Source organism: Lynx rufus, unplaced genomic scaffold (assembly GCF_022079265.1).
Source record: "Lynx rufus isolate CCGP_SWC_20201006 ecotype Redwood Valley unplaced genomic scaffold, mLynRuf1.p SCAF_8, whole genome shotgun sequence".
NCBI lineage: Eukaryota > Metazoa > Chordata > Mammalia > Carnivora > Felidae > Lynx > Lynx rufus.
In genome coordinates this window covers 112,223,188-112,245,790 of record NW_025814896.1, presented here as the reverse complement: position 1 = coordinate 112,245,790, position 22,603 = coordinate 112,223,188, and the positions used below count along the sequence as shown (strand labels likewise).

The 22,603-nt window shown below is 35.7% G+C and overlaps 1 non-coding gene across 1 annotated transcript; it reads left to right on the top strand.

Annotated features, from left to right (window-relative positions):
• The first annotated feature begins 21,971 nt into the window (after nt 1–21,971).
• On the top strand, nt 21,972–22,056 carry TRNAR-UCG (transfer RNA arginine (anticodon UCG)). Its single transcript has one exon. It is a non-coding gene; the product is annotated as a tRNA-Arg (tRNA).
• The last annotated feature ends 547 nt before the right edge of the window (nt 22,057–22,603 follow it).

The window sequence follows — 22,603 nt, the reverse complement described above, 5'->3', positions numbered from 1 at the left end:
ACAATATCATCTGTTTCCCAAATTGAAATCAATTAATTCACACACAAATACACACACACATATGCCTTATGGTATAAGAACAGAGGAAGGTAGCACTGAACAATTCTCCATGTTCAGTCTGACACTGTGCATTGAGACTTTAGATATGTTATCTAATCTAATACGTAAACATAGTGAAAGATAGGTACTATACTCCCCATTTAACTGATACTTTGGAACATAAAAAAAAAAATTCCCAAATTCATGTCATTTCCCAGAGTGTAAGACAGTGAACTAGAATTCTAAATGAAAAAAATAATTTTCTCTCCCACTCTTAAACATGCACACACACTCATACACAACTTGTACAATGAGACAGAGTTGACAGAATCAGAATGTAGCTAATCCATGTCAGACTGATACCACGTAGTTTATGATTTAACGTGGAGTTTAATCAACATTAATTAAATACATATTAATATGTTAAATTCCAGCATGCTTCAGAAGCATTAGAAGGGGAAAGTGTTGTTAGTAGCAGACCATTAGAAAGGGACAAAAAGGTATTAATCGTCAGGTGCTCAAGAGGCCTCAAGTGTGTAATATGACTAATGAAATATATGGGAATTTTGGTTCCATCAAGAGCAATACAACATCTGAAGCAAAGGAAGAGTAAGCCTGATCTACATTTAATAAATCAATTGTAACGTAGTTTCTTCTACAAAGTTCTATTTGCCCATTCATGAACAGCTATAGGGAGCTGGGACACACTCTAAGGAGAGCAATAGAATATAAAAGGACTGAAAACTCCATAAGGACAAGCAGCTGAAGAAAATAAGAATGTTAGGCCTAGAAGAAAACTCAGGGTAATGTGATAATTCTGTATGTGAAAGATTACCATATAGATGATTATTCAGGGAAATTTTTTTGTCCATATAAAAACAAGAGAAAAATCCTCATTTCAAAATAATATAGGTTAGAAATTGCAGAATAAAGACATGTAAAGAAAGCAACATGTATGTGATCATCTTCATGATTTTGGAGGAAAATAATTTCTTAAATCACATACATTCTAAAGAAAGCACTGCGCGTAAGGAATAGAATAATAAATTTGACCACATAAAAGTAAAATTAATTAATACTAAAATTTCTACAGTCAAATTCCAAACAAGTGACAGACGGCAAGATATTATTTACACTGCTTATCTCTGAGAAAGGGTAAATATCCAAATGCACACACTACTTCCTTGAATCAATAAGAAAATATCATAGTGCTCAATATGAGCAATGCATACAAAACAGCATTTCACCTAAGAAGAAAGTGGCTTGGGAAATAAACACATAAAAACAGGCTAACTTCACTATTGATCAGGCAAACAACAGGGAAATGTTTTTCCACATCCATACTATTGAAAAATTGACAAATTGTCAATTATTGGTGACAAGGAGAGATAACAGGAACTCTCAAACACCGCTGGGGGAGACATAGTTTACTACAAACATTTTATAGAGATTTTCAAGATTTCTGATAAAACTGAGAGGCCAGCAATTTTATGTCTGGGAAACTTGAACACTGATAGCACCATTGTTAGTTTGAAACCTAATGGAAACCACTTAAGTTCCCATTGATTGTGAAATGGATAGATAAGACGGTCTACAATCACTTAGTAAATTACCATAGAAGAGTTGAAAGGCCCAGACTAGAACAGTATGTGTCAACGTTGATAAATACCAAGACAAGAATACACCATGGCTGCAAAATATCTATCATGTGAAAGAATGAACAATAAAAAAGTAAAACCGTATTCTATGGATTAACAAAATGTGTTGTTACATAAACATGGACTAAAATAATACACATCAAATTTATGATCATCTCTTCTCCTGAGAAAGAAGTAAAGGTAATGGGTTGGGGAAGATTATAAAGAAAATTTCCACCTTTTCTATTGTCCCTTTTATGTTAAAATTAATTTGAAGCAAATATAATAATTTCTTGATGTAAATTAATCCTGTGTGGTGACTATAAGCATGTTTGTCATATTATTTTATTGACTCCTAGGTTATTTATTTGTGTTCTATAATCAAAAATTATATATATATACATATATCTTATGTAAATATATACACATATATATATCACTTAGAAGTGATATACATATCACTTCTAAACCACATATGTATACATATATTAAATACATATTAACACATGCATACATGTAATACATATTAATACATTGTATACATATGTGGTTTAGAAGTGATATGTCTAATCTTAAAGAAATGATGACATTTAATAGCTTTAATAGCTTTCAGGTAAATTTTCTCCACTATTAAAAGGACAGTCAAAAGAGATCACGAACCCTTAATGATTTTCAAGGCAAGTTTGAATAAGAACTTTTCGCAAAATTACCAGAATTGGATGGCAGGTTAGATTAAATAAATTTTGAGGTCCCTACTAAGTCTCAGAATATATAATCAAATTGTGTAGTGCATTTTAAAATATCATTTTAGGTAACTAGTTACTGGTTACTTTTAATATCCAGCATTGATTAATTTAAATACCAGTTAACTTCAAATTTATATATTTTTAAAATGACAGTGAAATCTGTGTCCCAATGTAATAGACAAGTGGCATTTGAAATTTCAAACAACTACAAACTACCTTGGCCTTTTTCATTTTCAGCTGCACCGTGACTAGGTTTTCAGCTTCATCCACTGCCTCTGAATTTATGGGTCTCAGGGAGGTGGTTGCATTGTGGCAGAATTGAGAATTTTACATTTCAACATTTAAATATGGGCAAGCAATCAGACTCAGGATTACTTGTCTGTCACTCTTCACTGATTTTATTTGCCTTTTCCTACTCTGAGCCCTTTCAATTCCCCCCTGAACATCTTTGGGAAATATTACTGTGGCATTCAGTCAACCAGGAGAGCTTAACTAACAAAGAGTTGGCTAGTTTTATTCGTAGAGAAGAAAAGCAGGGAGCCGCATCAGTGATCATCATGTGAACAGTCTAGCTAGAGTGAGGCACTACCCTGGGCTCATTTCTCAGATGGCCCAGGGAGAGCTGTGAGATTTCTTAGGCTCAGTGGTTGAAAGAGAATGTCAGTTCATTTGCTGGGTGAAATGTAACAAAAGGGAGAAAAGGCCAATTGAGGTGTTCTTTAAAATCTTTGAGTGTCTTTTACCCTTTTAATCCCAAACGCTCCCTGTGCAAGCTTTGTCTATCTATGTCTATGTGGGCAGAGGTGAACAAAGCACAAATGAGAGGGTATTCTGGCATTTAAACCCTCGGGCAAGGGAAGCAGAGCACCGGTCCGATGCCTGATGCTGCATCAGCTCTTGGCTAGATTGAAAGCTTAGAGGAGGTGGGGTGAGGGGGAGGGGAATGCCACTTCTCTTTCTAGGGGCCACTGACCCGTGTCCTTGGAAAGACTTATATAGTGTATTTCACCTCTTCAGTGAGCATGCAGAACACGTGCTACCAGCTCTTTGGTTTACTTGATGTGAAACCAGTCTGTAAAGTGAAGTCACTGAACAAAACCCTAGAATCAATGAAATGAGTACTCTGTTTTTTAAGTTTGTTTTTTTTTTTTGTTTTTGTTTTGTTTTGTTTTTTGAGAGGGGAGAGGGACAGAGCAAGAGGGAGAGACAGAGAATCCCAGGAAGGCTCTGCACTAGCCTAACATGGGGCTCAATCTTATGACCTTAAGATCATGAACTGAGCCAAAATCAAGAAAGGGATGCTTAACTGACTGAGCCACCCAGGCATCCCAGAAATAATGCTCCTAGAGGGGAAAACAAAGTAGTGGATTTATTTTCTATCATCCTACATCCTTGCCTTGAAGATGGAAACTTCATTATATTTCTGTTTTATTATATAGAACCATTTCTAGAGTTCTTGAGAATAGGATGGTGTCTATGATTCTTTATTGTCACATCTCCAATAATCTAGATGTATTCATAAAAGTAGGTGCTATTATTATCGTTTTGCAGAAGAAAGACCCGAGATAGTCATGGAAGAAATGCTATTTCTATTGCTATAGACTAAATATTTGTGTTCCCCCTAAATTCATAAGTTGGAGTCCTAATTGCCAACGTGACAGTGTTTGAAGATGGGGCCTTTGCGAAGTCCTTAAATCATGAAAATGGAGCCCTCAGGAATGGGCTTAGTGTCCTATAAAAGAGGCTCCACAAAGATCCCTGGCCCCGTCCATCATGTGAAAACAGAGAGGAGACCATCTGGAAACCAGGAAAATGTTCTCACCGGGAAACTAATCAGCCAACACCTTGATCTTGGACTTCCCTGTCTCCAGAACTGTGAGACATAGATGTCCAAGTCACCCAGGTGAACATATATGTATATATAGGCATATGGCCTTTCTTACATAGTAAGCTGCATAATATATGATTATCATTATAGCTTTTATTTTTCTTAATACATTGTTGGAAATTCAATTGGGATCTTTGATGACTAAAAATAAACATTATCATTAACAACAACAAAAACATACCACGGACTTGTTACGCCCTTCAAAAGTTTTGTTGAAAACAGTTGAAGTCTTTACACATTATGGTAACTTAAGCATTTAAAACTGAATGCACATTTTTTTATTTAACAAGTGTTTATTATGCATCTCTGGTGGGCAACAGGGACACAGGGAGCAAGAAATAGAATAGACAATTTGTAGACAAATTGGGGAGAAGAGTGTATTTAGAAATGCCAGCCTCAGGGTTCGTAAATATACAGTGACCTTATTTTCTAAACTGGAACATGTTTGAGAGTAAAGGGGTGCTCTTAATAAGTATTCTGGGACCACAGTGTGAACTAAAAAGTATGGTTTGTGCTGCCTAACTAGACCATTAGCTTTGTCTTGAGATGGTGACACTTTTCCATTTGAATCTAGGCACTAGCAATGTGGGAATAATCCTTTTTGTTTTACTGTTAGAATAATAGGTCAAATGAAGCCCTGTGGCAAAAATGACAGTGTTGAATGCCACTTTATTTTTATTTTAATAATTTTATTTGTGTTAGTAGACTAAAAAATATTTATGCTACAGAAAAATTATTTTAGGCTACAGAAAAATCAGGTGAATCCAACATGAAGCATACAAAGATTTCCTCCAGCCTATTTTCTTAGGTACCTTAAATTCTTTATTATTCCCTTTATCAAGTATCCATTGTCATTTCTGACAACCTACAAAGCATTCTACATTGGTCCTGCTCAGTGGCTTGTTACATTCCTTGTTAGCCCCAAATCATTTCTATCTCCATGTCATACACTTTCTGATTCAGTGCGGAAAAAAAAAAAAAAACATTTCTTACCTTTTTGAGAATGTGAGCTAATATGTTTTTCAGATGGCTTATTACACTGTTTATATCTGAGTTTCATTTACCGCCCGAAAAAACCTACCAACACAATGCCAGGTCAAAAATTCTCTAACTCTCTATGTCTAACCTATATACAGTTTCATGAAAGTACATATTAAATATAATTTTTATTATCATAATGAAACTGACAGTTACAAGTCATGAATGAAAGTTGGATTATGCCTTTGCAATAGTACTTCACATTTTAAATAGCATAGATCAAAGCAGGACAAAAAAATCCTATTATGACCTTTTGTAATTCATAACCGTCCATTTTGGGAATTACTGAGAGAAAACATAGTGTTCATCTTCATTAATAAATTTGATATAAGGATTCATTTTATTCCCATTTTCCTGAGAGTGTTTGTACTTACTATAGCCTAACTAGTTTTCTCTCACAGTTTTGTTCCTTTTATTTTATTTTTTGAATATTTACTTATTTGCTTTTGAGAGAGAGCACAAGCAGGGGAGGGGCAGGGAGAGAGAGGGGAAGACAGAAACCAAAGCAGGCTCCAGGCACAGAGCCTGACTCAGGACTCGAACTCACGAATTGTGAGATCATGACCTTAGCTGAAGTCGGGTGCCTAACTGATTGAGCCACCTAGGTGCCCCAGTTTTGTTCCTTTTATAAAGGCATAATTTCAAGGAATCTAAGTGCACTTTTAGAATGGGATTCTATTAGTCTGATATTCTGCTTAACATATGTCTGGCTTATGGCTTTGCCACTTTGTCTATATGGAAAAGAACAAGTTGACGACAAGAATTTTCATTTTACTTTCTTTGATTTCATTTTTTCCCAACAGGAAGTCATCTATGTTATTTTTTTTTCCCCGATTAACACACTTCTTCATCAACTATAATTGCAAACCATTAAATTAGATTGCCTCCTTTTCATCTTTTGCTGGCTTCAATACTCTTAGGAAGGGGAATATTGTAAACTTGCAGATTTGAAATATATACACCATTCTTAGCACTGAGGAAAAATATTGTTTAATAAAATGACTTTTCATCCTAATGCACCTTAGCATTGCACAATTAGGATAATTTAAAAACTTTAGACTTGTATATAAATGGAAAATGTTTTCATTAAGGAAGAAAAGCTAAATATCATATTAAAGCAGATGGTATTTTCAAATTCAGACTTCTTAAGCTTCTACAGAGACTTTAGATTTAGAGAAGGCCTCAGGCAAAAAGGCTGCAAAGCAAACAGTATCACTTGAAAGGCCAATTTGTATTCTAATATAAAGTTTACAGAGATAGGTTTCAGAAGTAGGTGGTAGAATCGTCATGGTATCATTTGAAAACTAATGCACATTGTGACAATCTTGGTCTAAATCTAAATAAGAAGGATAAGTGGACAGTATTAAGAATCTTGCACTCAGGATGGATTCCATTTCTGTCTTGATTTATTGTGGTAAGGAATTGGCAATAGGCTGCTGAACAGGAAAAATGTGTCCTCTGTTATAACTTATTTATGTTCTGTATTTATAGTATTTTCCCCCGACAGAACGAACATCCAAGCATTTAGTATAAAATAGATAAGACATCTGGAAATATTAACTAAACTTTCGTATTTATTTTGATGTTCTGCTCTCATAAGGAACCAGTATAAGAGACACATCCATAAATTCTCGCTGGATCGACAGAAAGCCACAGTGGGACTCGATCAATAAGGCTTGTACAAAAGGTGATCATGTCATTGTATCTGTTACAGTAACATTTGTGTATGCATAGCATCACACGGCCACCAGGAAATTCTCCCCAACCAGACTACTTCTATATAAGTTCTATTTGTGACATGTTTGGCATCTAGGATCACTGTCTTGTAGGGTTGACAATTATACGTGTATGCAACTCAAACAAGAACCTGCTTCCCTTCCCACCCCTCCTGCCTCTGGTCTGGCCACAATAGTCCTTTTCCAGTGTACCCAAGAAAGAAGAACATTTTCTCACAACTGCTACTGAGTCGTTATCCAGTGTTTTCTCTTTCCTTCCTGCTGGACACAATTCAGCTCTGGGCCACTTCTCACTTCGATGCTTAGCATTTACAGAAACAACTGGGCCTCAGTCCCCGTGCCGGTTCCTGATCCTTACACACTAGTATCAAGACTCAAGAGTCAGTTAAAGGACTCTGTGCACACCCACCCCCGCCCTGCCCCCCCGGGGCACCTGGGAGGCTGAGTCAGTAGAGCATCTGACTCTTGTTTTCAGCTCAGGTCATGATCTCACAGTTTGTGAGTTTGAGTCCCCGCATAGGGCTCTGTGCTGACAGCGTGGAGCCTGCTTGGGATTCTCTGTCTCCCTCTCTCTCTGCCCCTCCCCTGCTCACTCACTTTCTCTCTCTCTTTCCCCCCGCCTCTCAAAAATAAATAATAAGTAAGCATTTAAAAATATTTGTATTAGAAAAAAAAAGGAAAACCTCACCTCCTGCCTTATGTGCTGGTCATGAAAATGATCTATCCATTGCCTTCAGTTAATGGCACTTGAGGTACAAAGATCTTGAGCAGTGTATTTTGCAAGTGTTAATTGTTCAGTTTAGATTATCATCGGGGAAAGTGGAAAAAATCTTTCAACATAGGCATGGTTACTCTTGGCATTTCCTCACTGTGAGAGGGATTACATATTCTTGCTCAGCTAAAGAGAAAGCTAAGTGTTATTTCAAACAAGACACTCATATACACATACATCTCAAAGACTGACCACAGTATCGCTCAGAGACAGTAAACAGGAGAAAATAATTTCTTCAATATAGTATTCTCTCCTTAGTACACTACATACAATGGAAATATTACTTCAAAATAACTAGAGCCAAAACACTTAACTTTTCTTTGCTCTACACACAAGACCAATGCTGTTACAAATCTGTTAATGTTTTACCTTGTAAAGACCTGGTAGAACATTTGAAATTGATACTTTTCTGTACCTAAAGCCGGATTTTAATGTTAAGATAGGTTTAATCCAAGTTAAATTTTGTAGTAATGAAGGTGAATGAGGATTTATTCATCTCATATAAAAACAATCTTCTGGATTTTAGTTGAGGATGACATTTTGCTTTCGAACCCATGCAATGCCTTATTTCCTCGACAGGATAAACTTGGATAGGATTTAGACTTTTCTTATCCATATTTGTATCCCTGGTGCTTATTACACAGTTGCAATTTAGTAACTGTTTGCTTGTATGAATAATGATCATAAACACACACATATGCCTACACACCCACCCACACACCCACACACACACACACGCACACACACACGCGCACACACACACACACGCGTACACCTATTGGTAACACAGGACAGAATGACAATGGAGACTATATTGCGAATTATGCCCCTTGTACTCAGTGAAATAATTCATACTCTCTCTCTCTTCATCCAGCCTTCTCATGTAAAACACCAGCTGAATAAAACTGTTAGCAGTCTAGTGCAGAAGTCATACAGGTAAAGAAAAGCTTATATGATTACAAGAAGAGCTTTACCATAACACTAGGTATCAGACACCAGGGGTTAAAAGGCAATGAATTTTCCTGGGATGGGAGGGAATTTCCATGCAGAGAATTTTGGTGGCCAAACATTGCTGCTGCTCTTTCAATCACCAAAACATTCTGTCAGGGCTTTTAAGAAATATCTGTTATCTGTTTGGAGTTCTTCTATGGGATTGATGGAACGCAGTAGGTAGGGAGATGTTTATTGAACTTTCACTATTGGGGTCTTTAATATGAACTCAAGGTTCATCTGACAACCCAATAATTTTATTTTTCTAGATTCCTGGGCAAGGCATTCAATTATCAAATGTCCCCTTCCTCCCCTGGGTTCCATTCCCTCAGAAATTTTTCCCTATTTAGTGACTCATTTTAGTGATATATTTTTCTTTTTGTGTTACAGCTCATTAACCTATTTGAAATCTCCTGTCAATGACCCTTATATGAAGCAATGCTTTCATGTACTTTAAGCCTCCGGCTAACACATGTTATTTGCATTTTTGCAAATTAAATAGCTTTCTTTCTTTACATTTGATTCACTCAGCATTCTTTAAAAAGAAAAAAAAATCAAGACTCTGAATGCCACTAGTTGCTTTCCCTGGGGTAGTTTTTCATCAGTTGTCATTCAGTTACACATAGTAGATACATTACAAATTGAAATACAATAAAAAAACTAAAATTAAAATAAAATAATCAGAAAATGCTTTTGTAGCACAGACTGAGGTATAGTGGTTCCACCTTATTGGTAACTAGGTTAATAGGATTTAAACATTTGTGGCAACAGAGGTGGCCATAGGACCTTGAGTATGGTTATTCAGAAGCTGTCATTCCATACTAAGGTTGTGGTTACATCTCAGAATACTTACAATTAATAAATGAAATTAGTTTCTAGACACTTTTTCTTGATGAAGAAATCATAGTGGTTTCAAGTATTATTATATCATTTGTTTTAACAGATTATCTAATGCAGAGAACACCAGACCTGCCCTGGTATCTAAGATAGAGGTCAGCTTTACTGGGTAAATCCGGCCATACACAGCTTCTGTATAGCTTCAGTTAGCTAATTAGGGGACTGAAAGTGTAACGTGTTAGTCTCTGTGGGAAAGAAACAGCACACCCAAATAAATTCTTCAAAGAACACTATATCTAAAACATGCCACACTTTGTGAAATGCACAAAGCTGAATGAGACACAAACCCTGTCCCCAGAAGCTTCCTAGGCTATCCAGAGAAAGGCATATGTAAATAACTGTGTTAGATGGAAAGAAATGTGTGCTATAAGAGAGAATTAGCAGAATAGTGCAGAGTAGACTTAATCCAACAAGGGGTATTTGACTTGAACCATTAACTAAATATCTAGAAATATTAAAACAGATGGCCATTTTGAAGATCAAAGGAAAATTCTTTATGACTTTTTAGAATATATAAAATGAAACAAAGCTAGAAAATTGGCTAGACAGTACAGGGCTTTGAAGGCCAGTCCAAATAGTTAGATTTTATTCTATAGGCAATGAGTAGACATTAAAAAGTCTTACGGAAGGGAGTGGTGGTACCTACCTCGTATTTTAGGAACACAAGGATAGTTGGTTTGTGAGTAATTAATTGCAGGGATAATTCATTGCAATAGAGCAGAATTGAGATGATTAGGGCTGGGGGCAGCAGCTATGGTAAATATAAAGAAGATTAGAAAGATAAACAGAACACAATAGGATGTAGTAAGTTACTGAATATGGAAAATGATGAAAAAAGAAGTATCAAAAGCAATTCCAAATGTACAGCATAGATATCTAGTAAGCCAACAGTCAGACTGGGAACCCAGATGAAGATCAGTTTTGGAGACAAAATGATTGGATTCCAACTGGAGACTGTTGACATTAGGGAATCTAAAATTAGACTCAAAACAAAATGTAGAGGGGTGTCCAGGTGGCTCATTCAGTTAAGCATCCAACTTTGGCTCAGACTTCAGCTCAGGTCATAATCTCACAGTTCTTCATGCCCCTTTCCCCCCAATGGGCTCTGTGCTGACAGCTCGAGACTGAAGCCTGCTTCAGAATCTCTGTCTCCCTCTCTCTCATTTAAAAAAATGTAGACCTGATGTTCACAGAAGTATGGGGGGGTATGAGACGGAGAGGTAGAAACTATTTGCAAAGGAGATGGTTCAGGTCTTGAAAATAAGTGATCTTGAACACAGAATGCCTGTCTTTGTAAATTACCTTCATTTAAAAGATTAATGAAGATGGAGAAAACAAAAATGTAATGTAGAAAAATGTATAACCTTTTTAATTTAAAGAATGTAATGAAATCACTCTTTTTTTCTTTCATTTAATTCATATTATTTCACTTATTATGTGTTAGGTGTTTTTCTAGACCCTGGGTATCTAGTAATAATAGGACACACACAAAAATTACCAACATCCCTACCCTAATGGATGGAGATTACATCCTCCCTTAATGAAGCATAGAGGAAAAGATGAAACTTATTAACCCTAAAATCAAAGAAAAGATAGAAAGAAACTAGTAATTCGCTCACTTATTCTACTTAATAGAGAAATGTGACATCTTTCCTTCTTTTTTGTCACAGAATCCACTTGTCAGGTAATATTACCTCCAGTTTCAATCATTAATAACATCCTAGAAAGGTTTGCACATGAAGTACATAGCCTTCAATTTCAGGGAGTGTTCAATAACATTCCTCAGTAGATCTCAACTTATGACAAATGAAAAGGGGAGGCCACGTTCGTCGAAAAGCATTGTGGCCATTCTGCACAAATCTAAAAGCCAAATCTCCTTGGAGATTTCCAAGTTTCTCCTTTAGTCAGACAAAACAAAACAAAACAAAACAAAACAAAACAAAACAAAACAAAACACACCCAGAAGTATTTGGTAAACCACATTTCAGCAAGCATGAAAACATAAAACAGACATTTGAGAAGTAACTATTTTGAAGCTATAATGCAACAAAAATATTCAAAATATTTCATATATGATTTACATCCAATAACTACTTAGAGAACACATTCTACTATATTAAAAAAAACACGTAAATCATGGAGGCACCAATTATGCTTTTATTGTCAATTTGGTTACAGTGAATTTACTTGTAGAAATCATGCTTTGCATAATCGAGAAATCAAACAGTGCTGCTTTAACTACTCTGTAGGAATTTTATGAGTGGGGAAAAAAAAACAACTTTGAAGATTATTTAGATATTATCATTTTCCTTGTGCTTTGGTTGCTGAATTGGGTGTGGTTTTCTAAAAGAGGGATTAGAATGAGAACGGAAAAGACAAAAAGGATTAAGGTAATTTGCTGCTTGATCAAAGACTAATGAATATTTGAAAATCTCATTTATGGCTTAGTTCAACTTGGATATAAGCAATTCACTGAGTGGAAATAGTTAAGCAATTCATTGCAAATACTTAGTTGTTAATCAGCAGCTATCTTGTATATATGATACAAGTCATTTCATTCTTCCACCAAATATTTATTGAGGGCTTGGTATGTTTCTGGTAGATACTGAAGATCATATGTTAGTGAGACGTGCATGTGAATTCAAGGACAGTAAATGTAAAGGAACAAAAAAGCAAGCCAACAACCACAAATTAGTCTTGGAGAAGTGGAGTCACCAAAAGCCCCCCAAACATAGGGAAAGCATCATAATAAAGGGGGCAGGAGTCAAAAAAAAGTATGAAGGGATGTTCCCAGAGACAATTGCTGTAACTCTATGGAATATTAGCTAAATGATCTAAGTTCCGTTCCAGCTCTAAGAATCTAGGATGTCTAAGATAATTGCAATATTTTGCAATAGTTTTGCATTATATTGTTTAAAACAAAACAAAAGCTTAAATCAAAAAAGCAGACAAATTATTGTTTTCTTCACAGTCTTAGACCATTAATATCCTTCATAAGTAACTAAATAATTTTTTAGGATGAGAATTATTTAGGGGGAGCTTTCAGAAATCTGCTTGTGGTATATGCTGGCAGAAAGAGATAACACATTAATAGGGGACACAATGAAATCAAAAGGTTTATTATGCCAGTGGCAAGACCCATTCTAGTTTCTGAGTTTTATGTTGTTACCTGGTTAGGAAATCTTGTATTTATTTCTTTTTTTTCCAGTCACTATATGGTTTTCTTAGAGGATACCTTTTTTTCTCCTTAAACCATATTTTGAAAAGAATTAAAGACAAAAATAACTATTCTGAAATATGATATTCTAAAAAAGATAAAGTTCATTATTTTCACCCCAGTGGCAAACACAAGACAACTGGGCAAAGGAACAAGAGCTTGTTCACCTCTGTTCAAATCATCCTACTTGTGAAGCATCCACAATACATGGTGGACTTTGTTCTAGTCCCCGTGGAAGAGTAAGAGAGGCTGATGGAATGAGTATCACCTCCTTAAAAAGCATATAGTCACTTGAGAGAAGCAGACAAGTGCTGAGGCTCCTGAAATATGAGACAATATATGGTTAAGAGATACACATGGATAGAGGAAGAGAGTGTGGCCATGTACCATGGATAATTTGTTGCTGAACAGGTCATTTGGGTCAGATCTTAAAAGGTGAGTAGGATTTTGTCAGAGATAAAGGGAGGGGAAGACCAGAAAGAGCTGGAGCAAAAGGAAGGGAGAGTGTGCTGTGAGCTATTACCTACAGATGGATCATTGAGTTTTTATTTTATTTTTTTATTTTATTTCATTTTATTTTACTTATTTTATTTTATTTTTAAATGTTTATTTATTTTGAGACAGACAGGCAGACAGAGAGAATTCCAAGCAGACTCCACACTGTCAGTGCAGAGCCTAATTTAGGGCTCTATCTCACAAACCCTGATTATGACCTGAGCTGAAACCAAGAGTCAGACGTTCAACCAACTGAGCCACCTAGGTTCCCCATTGAATTTTTTTTTAATTTTTAATATTTATTTATTTTTGAGAGAGAGAGAGACAGAGCGAAAGAGAGCACAGGAGCAGGGAAGGGGCAGAGAGAGAGACACAGAATCCAAAGCAGGCTCCAAGATCCAAGCTGTCAGCACAGAGCCTGCACAGAGCCCTACATGGGACCCGAACTCACGAACTGCGAGATCATGACCTGAGCTGAAGTTGGACACTTAATCAACTGAGCCACCCAGGTGCCCCATCCCACTGAGTAATTATTTTAGAGTGAATAATTAAAGTTGTGGTTATAATCTAAGAGAAGTATAGAAATTTAGGTTACTAGGGGAAAGACTATTGAAAATGTAGATTCTGGTGCCCTCTTCACTACTAACTAAGAAAGATAAACAGGTTATCAATGAGGACATCTATGTTCCCTTCCAGTTTCATGAGTGTTCTTATGTGTAGTAAATGGACTTTTTTTATACACTTCCCACTTTTTCCCATTGCTTCATTTCTTCAATATAAGGATTATTACAAATAATTACAGGAGAATTAGAAACTATGGAACTACTATATTCACAACACCATAGTCAGCTTGTGTCCCTGAAATTTAGAGACTCGTATATGTCAGAATTTCCAAGATGGTAGGGATAGTTTCTTACTGCTCCTCAGGATATATTAATAACTCTAATGACCAAGTTTTCTTTAAACCTTTTCAACATAGGGTATAGTTTCTTTTTATATACATATACATTTTCTATGTGGGCCCCATTTCAGTGTTTTCTGATTATGCTTTTTAGTATCCAATATAGTACATCAGTATTGACAGATATTACATCACATCACCTCTGGGTAGTTGATCTTTTTTATTAACAACTAATCCATGATTGCCTCTGGCTCTAGATTCAATCTATTGTGACAAGGGCAGAGGAATACAGAAAAATGTGAGAGAAAACTATATAGAAATAAATTCTTGTCACTGGTTTCCTCAGAAAGAGGTGGGAGGCATAGCTGGCTCCTAGAATTAAAAAAAAAATGCCCTCCATGACACACAATTAAATATAAACTTTCCTGGATTAAAGGTTATTTAATTAGCATCTATCACAAAAGCAAGTGAGCTGAGGTTACAATGCTGATACTATACAATTAGAATAAAACTCAACTCTGACTTTCTTCTGCCTCACTGCTTATGAGAAAAAAAGAACTCTGATGGCTCTAAATATTTCAAAAGAAAGCAAACAAAATCTATCTACTATGTGATTTGATGGTGATGCCAAAACATGTCTAAGGAAAAAAAATATCTAATTTCATTACAATAGCTAAATTGGTTTGATCAGCAGCAGTCATTCCTCCCAAACACACACACACACACACACACACACACACACACACACACATCATTCACCCTCATTCCACCCACACAAACATTATTAGCACCGATTTAAATTTAGAACATAATTTACTAATGACTAGAACTGAAAATTCTAGGAAAGTCTATACATGCAACATAGAAATTGATCTGCTTAAAAACTAGTGACAGTATTAAGATATACATTTAGCCGATTTATTTCATTGATTTAGTTGAGTCTTAAAATCATCAAAATGTTGCTTCCATTTGCTTATGCTTCCTGTAGATTATTTCTAACTTAGAGGAACACATCAAAAAGATAAGGAAAAGGGACAATTCAGAGAAACGACACATGGAACCACTCTGCAAAATTACAGGTGGTTTGGGGAGGAGACCTTATCAAGATGAGATACCCGACTTCAGATTTGTATTTATTTATAACTTGTTGGATATATATCTTCACATTTTATAATCCTTGCTCCTCAACAATGTACTGCTCATTAACTAGCAAATGTAGATGAAGACTGAAGTCAACACCTAGATATATAAACTGTGGGAAATAAAGACAGATTATCATTTTATAAGACTATATTAAAGCTTTTTTATGCCAAAAATAAAGAGTACAATATACCAAAAGTCAAGAATGTCACAATGTCCGTGGTGTGCAATGACCTTGATAAGTAGAAAATGTTAACTTTGTCTAGAGAAATATATTTTTCTACCCCGTTTTTCCGTAGGAGAGTGTTATTGCCAACTATAGTAGTCTGCAGTAATTGGTGATGTGTGCAGATAATTTTAGTGACACATAATTACCTCCTAATTTCTATAATATCTAAATTAGTGCATACTGCAATTAATCATAACCTGTGGCCATATAGTTACAAAATACATCATTTGATTGTCTGTGAAATGAAAACTGTTGATATAAGCTTTCATGCAGAAACTAGCAACCTCAGTGGGAGTCTGGTAAAGAGAACAGTGGAGAGAGTGCTCAAGCCCTTACCTGCGACATGACTTTGGGCAAACCACTTCTGATGTCTAATCTTCAATTTTGTTAGCTGCCATGTATGAACAATGGTGCCTATCTCTTCCAGTCAGACTCAGTGAAATCTCATCCAATTCTTCTCAAAGAGGTGTAAAACAGTTGAAATCTTCTTTGGGGATTAACACCGTATGAAGACAGCAGCGTGTAGTTATCTGATCAAGATCTGGGCCAAGTTGTCTCATCCTCATCTGCCCACTGGCTTTTTGAATTTGGACAAATCACTTTATTTTTCTCTTTCCTCTTGTATAAAGTGAATACATTTGACCAGATGTTTCTTAAAAGCTTGTTTGTCTCTAAAGCTATGGGTTAAATATAAGTTGGAGTCTGATTTTTAAAAAGACTTGAACACAGAATTATCTCTTTGCTTCTGAAATACCTCAGGTATCAGAAAAAAACCTTTTATATGTACAAAGCTAAAAAAAATCATGGCCACATGATTGAAATAACCATGTTACTCCAATAATCAAATACAGAAATACCCCCCCCACCTTTGTAAGAAAGCTAGTATGGGGATGTGCTGCAATAATTTAAAAATAGACTGCCTTTAATCTTACAGATTGGAGGTTCTGGATGTGAGTGAAAATGTAATGATCCTGCAGTCTGTCTGCATCATCCACAAACCTGACTATTAATCTTAAAATGTTCCAAAATATGCAGGTTTTACTTTACTCTTTTAACAGAAAATATTTGCATTTAAAAATCATTCGCTTATAACTGATAAAAAGACTTGAGTGGCCATAGAATTTTCAGTGTACCCCAAGGTGCTTTTTATGATAAGGCTGAATTGGAATATGCTTTAGGAGACTATCTTTATATTAGGTCTTACGGGTGAGTGCACTGTGTCACTATGATTTATAGTAACTCAAGTCTGCCTGGGGAGAACATGGGTCTTTTGAGGAGCTGCAGCCTTATTTTGGAGAATCAGTTTGGGGTGGCTAATTGGAAATTGTCAAAATGTGTTGCTTCCGTCCCATGAGAACTTACCAGGCTTACTTTACCATACCAGCAGTAAGTAGGATAACACCTCTGGTTTCATGCATAACTGCTCATAATATTCCAACTGAGTTTTAACTTGACAAAGGATAGTCTGAATATGAGTGACGTTCTGGTAAAAGTATCCATAAGGGTAATTCTAGATGGATGAATAAATTCACTATAAAAATATCAGATGTTACTAAGCTTGAGACAACTCACTCAAGTATCTGACAAAACTTACTAAATCTCTGGTCTTGAACGACGTATACCCCAGTATAAGGGTCTGTCCATAAAGGGCCAGAATGAAAGAAATAGATTTGGTTTTCTGGAATATTTGATTCCCTTTAGAATGGTTAAACTCTGCTATTGTTGACCTGAAACCGGCATAGACAAAACATAAATAACCGGGTGTGGTTTTATTGTTTGTAATAGAGTTTGCCTTACAATAAATAGTAAGAGTCACATGTAATATGAATATAAGTCAAATAAGAAAGAAGAACTAAGCCAAGCATATAAAAATAAGAAAACAAGTGATATAGATGAGAAATGATACAGGAATTCAGAAGAGCAAGATTTCTTTGGGTGGAAGAGATTCCTGAGATGATATAATTTTCAATATTTTTATAAATTCTCTTTATCTGATTTCATGATGAGTAGCTTCACCATGATCCTGTTAGTTACTTTATTTTTCTTTATTTTTTGCTCAATTATATGACAGTACTCCATGATTATTATATGTGATCTGAAATGGAAGCATTTGATGGCTATGTTAGATAGTTCTCCATATTAGGATCAATCATGGAATCATAAAAAAAGAAGACTGTCTTACATAAAACTCTTTTCATGGGCTCCATCATAAACTAAATTGACAAGCTTATTATACTCAAAAACTGGGAAGTTCAAATGGTTCACTTGAGAGGAAGGGTTGAATAGATTCTTAATCCATTTATTTATCGCTTTCAGCTCTAGAAAGGATTTCATCACATTCTGTCTCAACACTCAGCTGTGATTCGCAGATTATTGAAAACAACTATCATGCTCTGGAAAAGAATACCTTTCTCAGCAATGGAGTCACTGCACCAAGATTTTGTCTGCCTTTTAAGCCCAGATGTTTTATCTACCACATTGAAATCATATTTTAGACTCAAAATAATAGGTTACAACTCTCTAAGAAATAAATTCTATTACTGAAATATTCCATCTGAGCAATACATTAAAAATCATATAGTCTTTACTAGCATTATCAGGGTCATTAAGACATTTTATCCTATCAATTATTTACAGTGCTTATTTGAAAACTGTGTCCACTTGCTGGCTTATTTAAGAATGGAAAAGGAAAGTCTTTCTTTGGTGCCAATTTCTCCAAAGCATACACTGAAAACAACCATTCTATGACTATTATTCGACTGTATTTACAATTTGCACTATTTTCCTTAATACAGAACCAAGATGAGAGAGCATTTTTTTATCTTCCAACTGGTTCCTATGATTAAAGCAGCGGGTACACAGGCACTCAGGTGCAAACCTTTATTCATGTCACAGCATCCGTCTTTACATCACTGCTCCATCAGCCTTGATTTTAATAAAACTGTGTACAGCTACATAAAGGCTTACAAATAATAAATATGTATTCACCATATATGTGCCAAGAATGGATTTGTACACTGCAGTTTTAGCAAAATCTAAGTTTAAGTATCTCGAAGTCCACAGAAGATAGTGCTTGCATTTCCTATCAAAATCACTTAATATTTGATGGTCAGTTTGTTCCTCTGTAAGGACGCTAAATTTGTTGGTTTCTCATAAGCTACCATGTAAGGCAATGGACTCATTTTTGTCATAAGGAATACAACTTCAGAGGATACCTCCATAGATTTGTTATCTTCTCTACCATTAGTGACTGTATCCATCAAAATCATCCTGGACAGCATTACTCTGCACTTGTTCAGAAACATCTATTGACACACAGAGAGGTTACTATTCTTTATTTGAAAATGTCAGAAAAATTATCTATGGAATCAAGACACTATAGTGAAATATTTAACAGATGAGACAGTGGGGACCAGGGGAACAATAGTTGTCTTTACCAAAAAACATCTAATTTTCAGATGTCTATATTATACTTATTCATATTTTGGTTTTGAGATCTGTAAAATGTCACCCCATTCACACACAAACGTTTTTGAGCACACACAGATTCATGCTCTCTTTTTGGATCAATAGGATTTCTGAGCTTTCATTATGCTTATTACTACTTTTGTGCTTTAATGTGTCATTTTTTAGCTACTGGACTTCTTATTACAATTTGGGACATAAAGTAACAAAAATAATGAAAGTGCCAATTTAGCAAATGAAACTAGCACTCAAGAGATAATACTTCTTTTATGGCAGAGTTATATGTATATATACGTATACATATACATATATATGGCAGAGTTATATGTATATATACGTATATATACCACATCTTTATTCATTCATAAGTTGACAGACACGTGTTGCTTTCATATCTTTGCTATTGTAAATAATGCTACAAAAAATGTAGGGGTGCATATATCCTTTCAAATTACTATTTTCATTTTCTTTGGGTAAATACCCAGTAGTAGAACAGTAGATCACATGGTGATTCTATTTTTAAAGTTTTCAGGAAACTCTATACTGTTTTTTCATACCGGCTGCACCAATATTCATTCCCACCAATAGTACATGAGGGTGTCTTTTTCTTCACACCCTCGTCAACAGTTTTTATGTCTTGCGTTTTTTACTTTATCCATTCTGACAGGTGTATGAGATTATATCTCATTGTGGTTTTGATCTGTATTTTCCTGATGCTCAGCCATAAAAAAGAATAAGATCTTGACGCTTGCAACAACATGGATGGACCTGGAAGGTATGACGCTAAGTGAAATAAGTCAGTGAGAGAAAGACAAATACCATGTGATTTCACTCATATGTGTAGTTTAAGAAACAAAACTAATGAACAGAGGAAAAGGGCACAAACCAAAAAAACCCACAAGACTTTGGTTTTTTAATGTTTATTTTTGAGAGACAGAGAGACAGAGACAGAGCACAAGTAGGAGAGGGGCAGAAAGAGAGGAAGATACAGAATCTGAAGCAAGCTCCAGGCTCTGAGCTGTCAGCACAGAGCCCAACGTGGGGCTCAAACTCACGAAATATGAGATCATGGGACACTTAACCAACTGAGCCAGCCAGGTACCCCGAGACTCTTAAATACAGAGAAAAACCTGGTAGTTACTAGAGGGGAGGTAGGGGGGATGGGTGAAATAGGCAAAAAGGATTAAAGAGTCATTGGTATGAGCACTGAGTGATGTACAGATTTATTGAACCACTATATTATACACCTGAAACTAATATAACACTGTACATTAATTATACTTCAATTTAAAAAAAAAAAAACATGGGAAAATACTTAGGCTGAGAAAAAGAGCAACTTGTAGACTGAAATAAACTGTTCCAAACAGTCCTTGATAAAAACAAGTGCCATTTTTAGGCTTATGATGGTATTTTGGTGAACACTTGAATATAACATATGATAACATTTGTCAAATAATTGTGGAATAACTACTTCATTTTTTCGTCCAAAATGACCAAATTGTTTAGAGATCACTTAATAAAAAATATATACTTACTACAAAATTACATACTTATATCTACTGAAAGTCCACCAGTAGCTCACAGAACAAAAAAGCACACTGTGGAAATCCTTCCTTTATGGTCTTTGTCAAACCCCAAAGCCTAAAGGATTTTAGCAGCTCAAACTGCTCATCTATCTCCTGCTTGTGGCAAAAATTCCACTCTCTTGAGTAAGCAGGTGGAAAGCAGATGGAAGTCCTTAGTATTCCCTCTTATAGTCCCCCAAAGGAGAAAGAAGAAAAGAAGAAGAAGAAGAAGAAGAAGAAGAAGAAGAAGAAGAAGAAGAAGAAAAGAAAAACAGTATATATTGATTAGAAGTATAACCAGAGCCAGATGGAAATGCATGAGCCTTGGAGGCACAAGATTATCCAGTGAAGATGCCCTAAGTCCTACTTTCTACACCTGTGCCTGATCTCCTTGCACCTTCCTATTGCCCTCTGAAGACCCTTAGGTTTTCCCCGAGCAGGGCTTTCAAAGAGGAAGGAAAGTTTGGAACAGTATGTAACTACTCATATATCTCCCTAGGTAGTAGCACTGTCATTGTTTTCTCTTATAATTTGGACAATTCTAACAATGAGCATTAACCCTAGCACTTTTAACTGAAAAGTTAGTAAAGTTATAATTAAATAATTGAGTGGCTTGGATTAGTCATTGTCTCATCAAGACACTTTCCCTTTCTCGGGCCATGGTGTGAGAGAGTCGGCAGTTTCTGCCAACAGATACTGAGAAGGCAGGTTTTTATTGTCCGTGCTAGCTTTTGTAATCAAGGTGAGTTTGATGAAATGATTTTACTTAGTTGCGATCTCTTCAATCAAACAACGCATAATATACAGAGGTCTATATTTTACCAAGAAAAATCTTTAAATTGACAAGTTGCAGCAAATTCTAAGGTGCATGATTTGTATTTGGCCATTTACTGTTAATACCCATAATTGAATTTCATGATTTTTATAGACCCTCACTCTGTTTCCAACAGTAAAAAGGCAAAGCAATTTAATTTTAATTTTAATCAAAATAAAGAAATGATAAGGGGCTGTTTGTTTATTTTGAAAAGAATTTTGTTTTAAAGGTATTCTGAAATAATGGAATTAGAAATGTATTTGAACAGCCTATCTAATTTATGCTGTTATTAAATTTGCAGATAGATGATTGGTCTAAATTGCATGATGGATGTTCTAGCAGGCAAGGCCCTTGACTCTCAAGTAGTATCAGTGTATGTAAGAAATATAGCTTCCTAGGGGCGCCTGGGTGGCTCAGTCGGTTAAGCATCTGACTTCGGCTCAGGTCATGATCTCACGGATCGTGGGTTCGAGCCCCGCCTCGGGCTCTGTGCTGACAGCTCAGAGCCTGGAGCCTGTTTCAGATTCTGTGTCTCCCTCTCTCTCTGCCCCTCCCCCACTTGCACTCTGTCTCTCTCTGTCTCAAAAATAAATAAACATTAAAAAATTTTAAAAAATTAAAAAAAGAAATATAGCTTCCTATAGTTGAAAATCATGGCTGGAGGGTTGAATATCTCCTTCCTTCTGCATGCTCAACACCCTATGTTAAAACTATGTATCCGAGGCTGATAAAATGTCACTTTTCCAAAAAAATTTATCTACAATGGCATATCTGCCTGCAAACAGTTAGGTTTTAAATCTCTAGAATCATCATCACCATTAATCAGTGCTTATCCTGCTCCAGGTACTGTGCTAAGCACTCAAATGGGACATTGCTAATTCTTAAACAGCCTAGCAAAGTAGTTATCATCAATACCCCACAGGTAAAGATATTGAGTCAGAGAAAGGAAACATAACTTGTCCAAGTGCACACAGAAAAAGAATTATTATTTTTTTAAATTAGCATTTGACTTCAGAGTCTGTGCCAGGCTGTGT